Source organism: Citrus clementina, unplaced genomic scaffold, assembly GCF_000493195.1.
Source record: "Citrus clementina cultivar Clemenules unplaced genomic scaffold, Citrus_clementina_v1.0 scaffold_4, whole genome shotgun sequence".
In the NCBI taxonomy this organism is placed as follows: Eukaryota; Viridiplantae; Streptophyta; class Magnoliopsida; order Sapindales; family Rutaceae; genus Citrus; species Citrus x clementina.
Genome location: NW_006262274.1, coordinates 4,629,152 through 4,636,224, shown reverse-complemented (window position 1 = coordinate 4,636,224; position 7,073 = coordinate 4,629,152).

Below are 7,073 nucleotides of genomic sequence, written 5' to 3'. Positions count from 1 at the left end.
AAAATCACTTTTTAGTATATTCATTTTATTTTCGAAAATGCCCCTTTTTTTATAAACACTTTTCTAAGTTCTCAATTTTCATTTGATTTGTTTACTGATAAAACTCAAAGTATTATTGTACTATTTTTTTCAATTTTATTATTACCCTACACACAAATTAAAAAAAGTGATATGGGTAATAAGTTTTTTAGTGTTAATCATTGGCTGAAATAACACATATTTCAAATTATAATTTCAAAGTAATTTGAAGTATAAAAATATTTAATCAATAAGGAATCAAAAGAGAAGACTAGATTATCCTAAATTTGTATAATTTATTTTAGTTAGATAGGAAGTAACATATATAATTTTTTTTAAAGGATTGATTATGAATTAAGTAATTTGTTGGAAAAAAATTTATATGTGTTTAATTTTCAATTGTTTTTAATTGTAATTTTATTTAAAGGGGGATTTTGTAAGAATAATGCAGGGGTGCCAATAGCTCGACTCTTAAGCTAATGTCCCTCTTATGGACAGGTAATCGTTTGGGCTTGCTTGAAGAGGGGGCTGCTGAGTCAAAGAAAGCCTGTTGGTCCATAGTGTGAATTAGTGGAGGCCCTCTCACATCAATACTAAGAGACAACTTGAGTTACTTTCAGAGAGAGAGAGAGAGAGAGAGAGAGAGAGACCCGAAAACCTAGTATATCGTGGGTCACCTTGGTGGTTCCCACTCTCTTCAAGCGTAGATATTCTTGTAGTCAAAAGAGTTCTTGTTATTCAAGGAACATGTGGAGATCTATGCTCCAAAGTATTTGAGAAATCCCTATAGTCCCTATTCCTTAAGAAAAGTAACACCACTTTGTTGGCTTTCAAAATTAACCACCAATGCCCTGATAATTTATGGTGCGTTTATTTTTCGGATTGGAGAATCAAAATCTGAAATCGGAATGATTGACGATGTTTACTTCACAAAAATGAAACAGGAATCAAAATCAGAATAGTGAGCCCCACCACTATTTGGGAATGGGGAATGAGAGATTGATTCTCATAGGGAGGTGGGAATCAATCTCTTATTCTTTGGAGTTCCCATTTTGCCCCCATTAACATTCAAATATTCCTAAAATACCCCTCTTTTAAATAAAAATAAAATATCTAAAATAAAAAAGTCAAATATATAATTATAATTAATTAGTTATTATATTATATTAATTAATATATTCATACATTATTAACAATAATTATTAATAATTATAATTTTTGAATAAATAATCACAATAATTAATACATTATTATTATTATAATTAATTAATTACTATACTATTATAATAATAAGTATTAATATAATTATTATAATTAATTCATATATTATCATTAATTAATTGATATAATTATTTCTATTAATTAATATAAATAATAATTATTAATAATGTATTTCTGCTACTCCTTGCTTGATCACTCTCTAATTTGTAAAAGGTACATTTTTTAGTTTTACTTATTTTATTTTATTTTTGGCTAGAATTTCATTAATAAATGGCCGATTGCTTTATTACGCAGAATTTTGAGCTGATAATATTGATTTTTGAAGTGGGCATGGTATCGGATCTGATTCCCTTGCTTGGTTGTATCAATAATTTTAATTTGCTTGTAATTGCAGACTTGTGCCAAAAACAAAGGGGGTTTATTTCTTCAAGTCTTCACATCATGCGGCTAGTGTAATAGATTGCCTGTTATTGCCCTTCTATTGGTGAGTTTTATTTGAATTTTAGAAAATTTTGGTTGATTTTGTTGGTTAAATGTTTCTGGATATTTGTTACTTTTCCACTTTAGCTTTATAGAATTGCTAGTTTTTCTGCTTAAAAATTCATGAATTTGACTTTTGAAGGTGTTGTGCTTAGAAGCTTCTGATTGAAATTTAAGGATTTTTACCAATGTGATTGTGTTTGTTGACTACTTATTGATTATTTTTATGTTTTCGTGGTATTGGTATTTGTTGAACTTATATTTTAGGTCAAATTTAGTGGATTCTGCTGGTTTATATGGAATTTAGAGGGAGTGAATGTGGTAGAGCAGAGTTAAGCTGAGTTGTGATGACTAGTTGACTACAATGTGATTAAAGAATTCTGCGTTTCAGTTAAATGGCAATCTGAATTTGGCGTTAAAATTTTAATTTGTGATTTGTTTAAATGGATTTTTCATTTAAACGGCAAACCATGGTTATCAAAATTAGATGGCTGGTTATATTAATCGGAATAGTATTAAAAAGTCCTTGTTTTATAAGAGTTTATGGGTGATGTCCATGGCTGACAAGATAACTAAAAGTTAATTTTTCATTAATATTCATAAAAATATATAACCACTTACACCTTTATAAATAAAAAAATAGTAATTATGGTAATTGTTTCAAACTTTCAATTGGGTGGCATGCACGTAGCTGTTATTCATCCATTTGCAGAGCACATAACGTACTTTGCACTATATGCAATACGAATGATTACGACACTGCAGTGAATATATAATTTTGGCTTGAAAACATTAAAAGTCATAATTGAATATAGTCCATTTCTATGTAATTGTTAACATTTTGACCTGTCCTAATATATAGTTTGTTTTAAAGTCTGTACTTTTTTTTTTAATTTTTAATTTTGATGCAGCTGCATGTGTGCTTTCTATTTTTCTATTTCTGGGGATGTGATGATATTTCTATTTACATATTTGTCTATAGATTCAATAAAGAATAAGATTATTGATTGTAGGTTCAACATTCAATACGTTGGGTTCTTTGTCCACACCGCACTTAATGGATAATGATGGCAATCACTCTCAAGGTGATTCAGCCGCTAGTGTTATACATGGTATGTTGCGACGTAGAAGAAGGTTTAGGTCAATCGTGCAGGAGCATTTTGAGAAAAAAAAATAATGGGATTGATAAGGTTGTGTGCATTTATTGCAATAATGCATTGGTAGCAAGGAGTACTGATGGAACAAAACACTTGCATGATCATTTGAAGAGATGTTAAGTGAAAAGGGAAATGGACGCCACTGAATCCCCACCGACAAAGAAAGCTACGGCAAAGAAAGCCCTTGTACAATCATTTATGTTGCACGATCATTTCTACGTACTCTTTGTGGAGGTATATGATTTACATTTACATTTTTATCTTTTTATTTATTTCATTTAATTAATAACTAACTTGATTTTGGTTTTTATTTCTTTTTTTTTAATTAGCTGTGGCATCTACCTCTCCGGCCTATGCCAAAATTCTTGATGAGGAACCAGAGATTGAAATAGATGTAGAGGCTGTAGAGGTAAATAATTTTAATTTATATTATTTTGTCAAGTATTTATTTGAAATTGTTAAAACATGTTTTTATTTTTTTATTTTTTGTTTATCTTGTTATAGGTTTATAAAGAATCTTAGCATGCGCATCAATGGTGATGGTTATGGAGAAGCTACTACATGTTTATGTTGAAGGCTCAACATTATTTTGATTTGTCTTGTAAAATTTGATTATTTGTAATTATGTTGAAACTTAGAATTATTATGTTTTCATTTATTTGGAGGTTGTTATAATGTGATCATTTATAATTTTATTTTTAAATTTGTGTTCAAAATTATAAATTTTTTGAAAAAAAAACCCGAATATTAAAAAATTATTCATTTAAAAAAAGTATTCTTTATTTTGTAATTAAAAATTAAATGGGGATGGGTTCCTGTTTTAATCCCCATTCAATTCGGAATTTTTTTGGGATATACCCAAACTATCCCCAATTAAAAATTTTTCGAATATGGGGCGAATTTGAGGATTGCTTATAAATCGGGTTCAGGTTAAGAGATCATGATCCCCATCCCGAACCCTCCCCATAGCTATCACTAATATCTACTAGGCTATCCTTATATTTGTATGTATGGTTATTTAGACTTCGAGTAGCGCATTGTGCCTGATCCTGATTGTAACAATAGTTGATAATAATAATACACTAATTTAAGAAAATAAAAAAGAAACAAAAAGAAAGAAACAAATACAAAATAGTCTTTGAGGTGATGTAACCTACACAATAAGCCACCAACTCTTCTAAGTTATACATCACCAATAAAAATAAATAAACTAAAAATACGTCGAAAAACAAGCTTCAAAAGTTCAAAAACCATATAGGTACTAAGATATCATTAAATCGAATATACAGAAACTTATTTTTGGCTGGGCAATGATTAAGCAATGGATTGTTGCCCAATTTAACAATAAAAAGACTTGGTATCACCGCCCGATTTTAAATTAATTTTAACAGAAAATGTTAATTTTGCAGTTTCAATAGACATAATTTCTGTACATGTATCAATATTGTAAAAAATTAATTGATGACTCCTCACATTTCCACTCATCAGATCTGTAGTTACCACTTCTTACAGCTAGCCAGTTCAACTCAATTCATGTCATCAACAGTTTTAATATGTTCTTTTAAACACCAACCATTTTGTGAACAACACCCAACCTCACCGCCACCCATGCCAAATTTTTTTTTTTCCATCAGCAACCGACCCGCATCCCTTGCTTTTCTATTGGTCAGTTTGCTCACTCAAGTTAATTAGTTTAAGTATTTACGTGCATATGTGTTTAGATTTTGATTAAATTATTTGAATATTTTGTTTAAATGACTCTTTTATGGTGTGATTTCAAGGCTAATTACAAACATGAACGTGGAAAAGTAATTAATTAAATTTATTACTCAGTTTTTGCATTCATATAGTGTTTCCAGAGTGAGAGATCCACATAGGATATCAATGTGTTAGTTGTTTTATTTTTATTTGCATTTTAATTTTTATTATCCCATACGTAATTATTAGTTGTTATATTGTATGTGACATCAAATTAATGCATTAAATTTCTATAGGATCGATCCATTGGACAGTCATTTAGCTAATTGATCTATTTTTATTGGTCCCTCCTTTCGCCTTAATTAAGTTTTGTCATATATTTTCCATATTGGAAATGGAAACTAGATTCAGAGATCCTTTCTTGTTTTGGTCTAAATAATGTTTTTGGTATGCAACATAATAAGGATGGTTGTAAGTTGTAACCGTGAGAGACAGCGTTTACAATAATGTAAAGAGATTGAGTCATGTCATGAAAGAACAAGAATTAATTGTGAGTTACTTTCTAATTGCATGCAATAGATGATGATTCTTTCGTGATGTGATCTTTTATCTAAATGAATATACTCACATAATTAGTAGTTAATAAAAAGGAATATTAAAAACCTAATGCTTTATGTGCAGCTAGCCACCATCATGCGGCAAACACACCATTGAAAAAAATACCGGTATGCAACGTGAGTTTGACTACAAACTTAATTAATTTAAGATAATATATAACTTATTTTCATTTTAAAACTGTCAGTTCAATTTGTTGTTCTCTTTCATTGAATGGGCACAGATCATGTACTGTGAAACGCTTGAGACTGTTTAATGGTTAGATGTACTTTTGGGCACATTCAATAAATCATGCATATATATACTAATTAAATGCATGGTGTAACCAATCCATGGACTTGTCATCGTGACCGGCAAAGGGAAAGAAAAAAAAAATATTCATCTTAATATATGTATAAATGTCATTATCCAAAAGTTCCAAAAATTGGCAAATGAAACGATAAACATATTCAATTAATTTCTAGGACAGTTTTAAGCCAGGCATGAATGCTTTGTTTTCATTGTGACGCCAATGGTGTTGCATATTGTATTGCTAATTTATTCGACGAAATGGAAATGTTAAAGGGTTTGTTGATGGAAGAAACTAAGTTTCTGAATAATTATAATTTTATTGAATAAGTCTGAATGAATAAACTAGTGTTTTGAGTTCCATTTATAACAAGCTTAAATATTGCGAATTTACCAAAATAAGAAAATTTGAAATATGATATGATACTTAAATTCTCCTAATCAAAATAAGAAATCTGAAACAAATGGTATCCAAGTCCAATTTCTAAAAAAAAAAGATAAAAATCCCAAAAGAATTAAAAAAAAAAAGGAAAAAAATCTTAAAACTGAAAAATAACTAGAAAAGAAATAAAATCTCAGCTCAAGCATAACCCAAAATGGCACTAGAATTTTTTTTTTTGGTACATCGAATTGCGAGCTTTGAAACGGTATATTATATGCTCATAACGGACACATGTAAATCAAGTTATACCGTCCAAAAGATACCTTACTCGCAACATGCAACCATCCAACATCATTATTTGTGGACTACTAAGAGTTTACTTAGTTGGATCACACGCCCTTCAGAGCTGAGTTGTTGAATATCTAATGATGCTAATGGATTTCTTTCTTTCTTTCTTTTTTATTTTTCCGCTTTCATTAGTTGTCCACTTGTCTTTGTATTTTTTCCTTTATTTTTGCTTGGTTGTGTTACCTTCTCGACTATTTTGAGGGGCTGATAAGGCTCTCTATGTTCACCTGATTTAGCACTCTAGTCCTGATTTTATGGTTTCGAATGTTAGGGTCTCTGAGCAGCTATCGGTGATATGTATGTGCGGTGGCTGGTCAAATATTTGAGTTCGGCCGCCACATTAGTTATACAAATGTATTATAATCAGTTAAGATTTTAACTTCGATATGCGTGGGGTTTTCATTTGTATGGCATCATCGTGGTGGGACCTAATAAATTTTAACTTCTATTTTATTTGACAGAGCGATTTAGATCTAATGCTAAGCTGATTTATACTCAACTCTATTTTTTATTTTATTTTTTATTTTTCTTACCAAACAGCCACTGATTTAGTATTTAGTAAGAATTAAGTTCAGTACTAAATCTTCATCTGAGGTAAACACAGCTGGAGAGCACGCATTAAGAAGAAGAAGGAAAGCAATTTTAAAACGGTACCCAGGAGACGAGAGGAAACGTGTGTGAGAAAAAGGAAAAGAAACAGAAAGTAAAGGGAGAAGAAACGAAATTTTAAGAGAGAGAAATTAACGCAAAAATGGAAATCTACTCACGCCTGCATATCAAATGAAATGAAAAAAAAATTAACATGTCTGAACTGACTGAACCATGAGATCTTAAATACCGATTCCCTTCAACTACACCAAAATTAA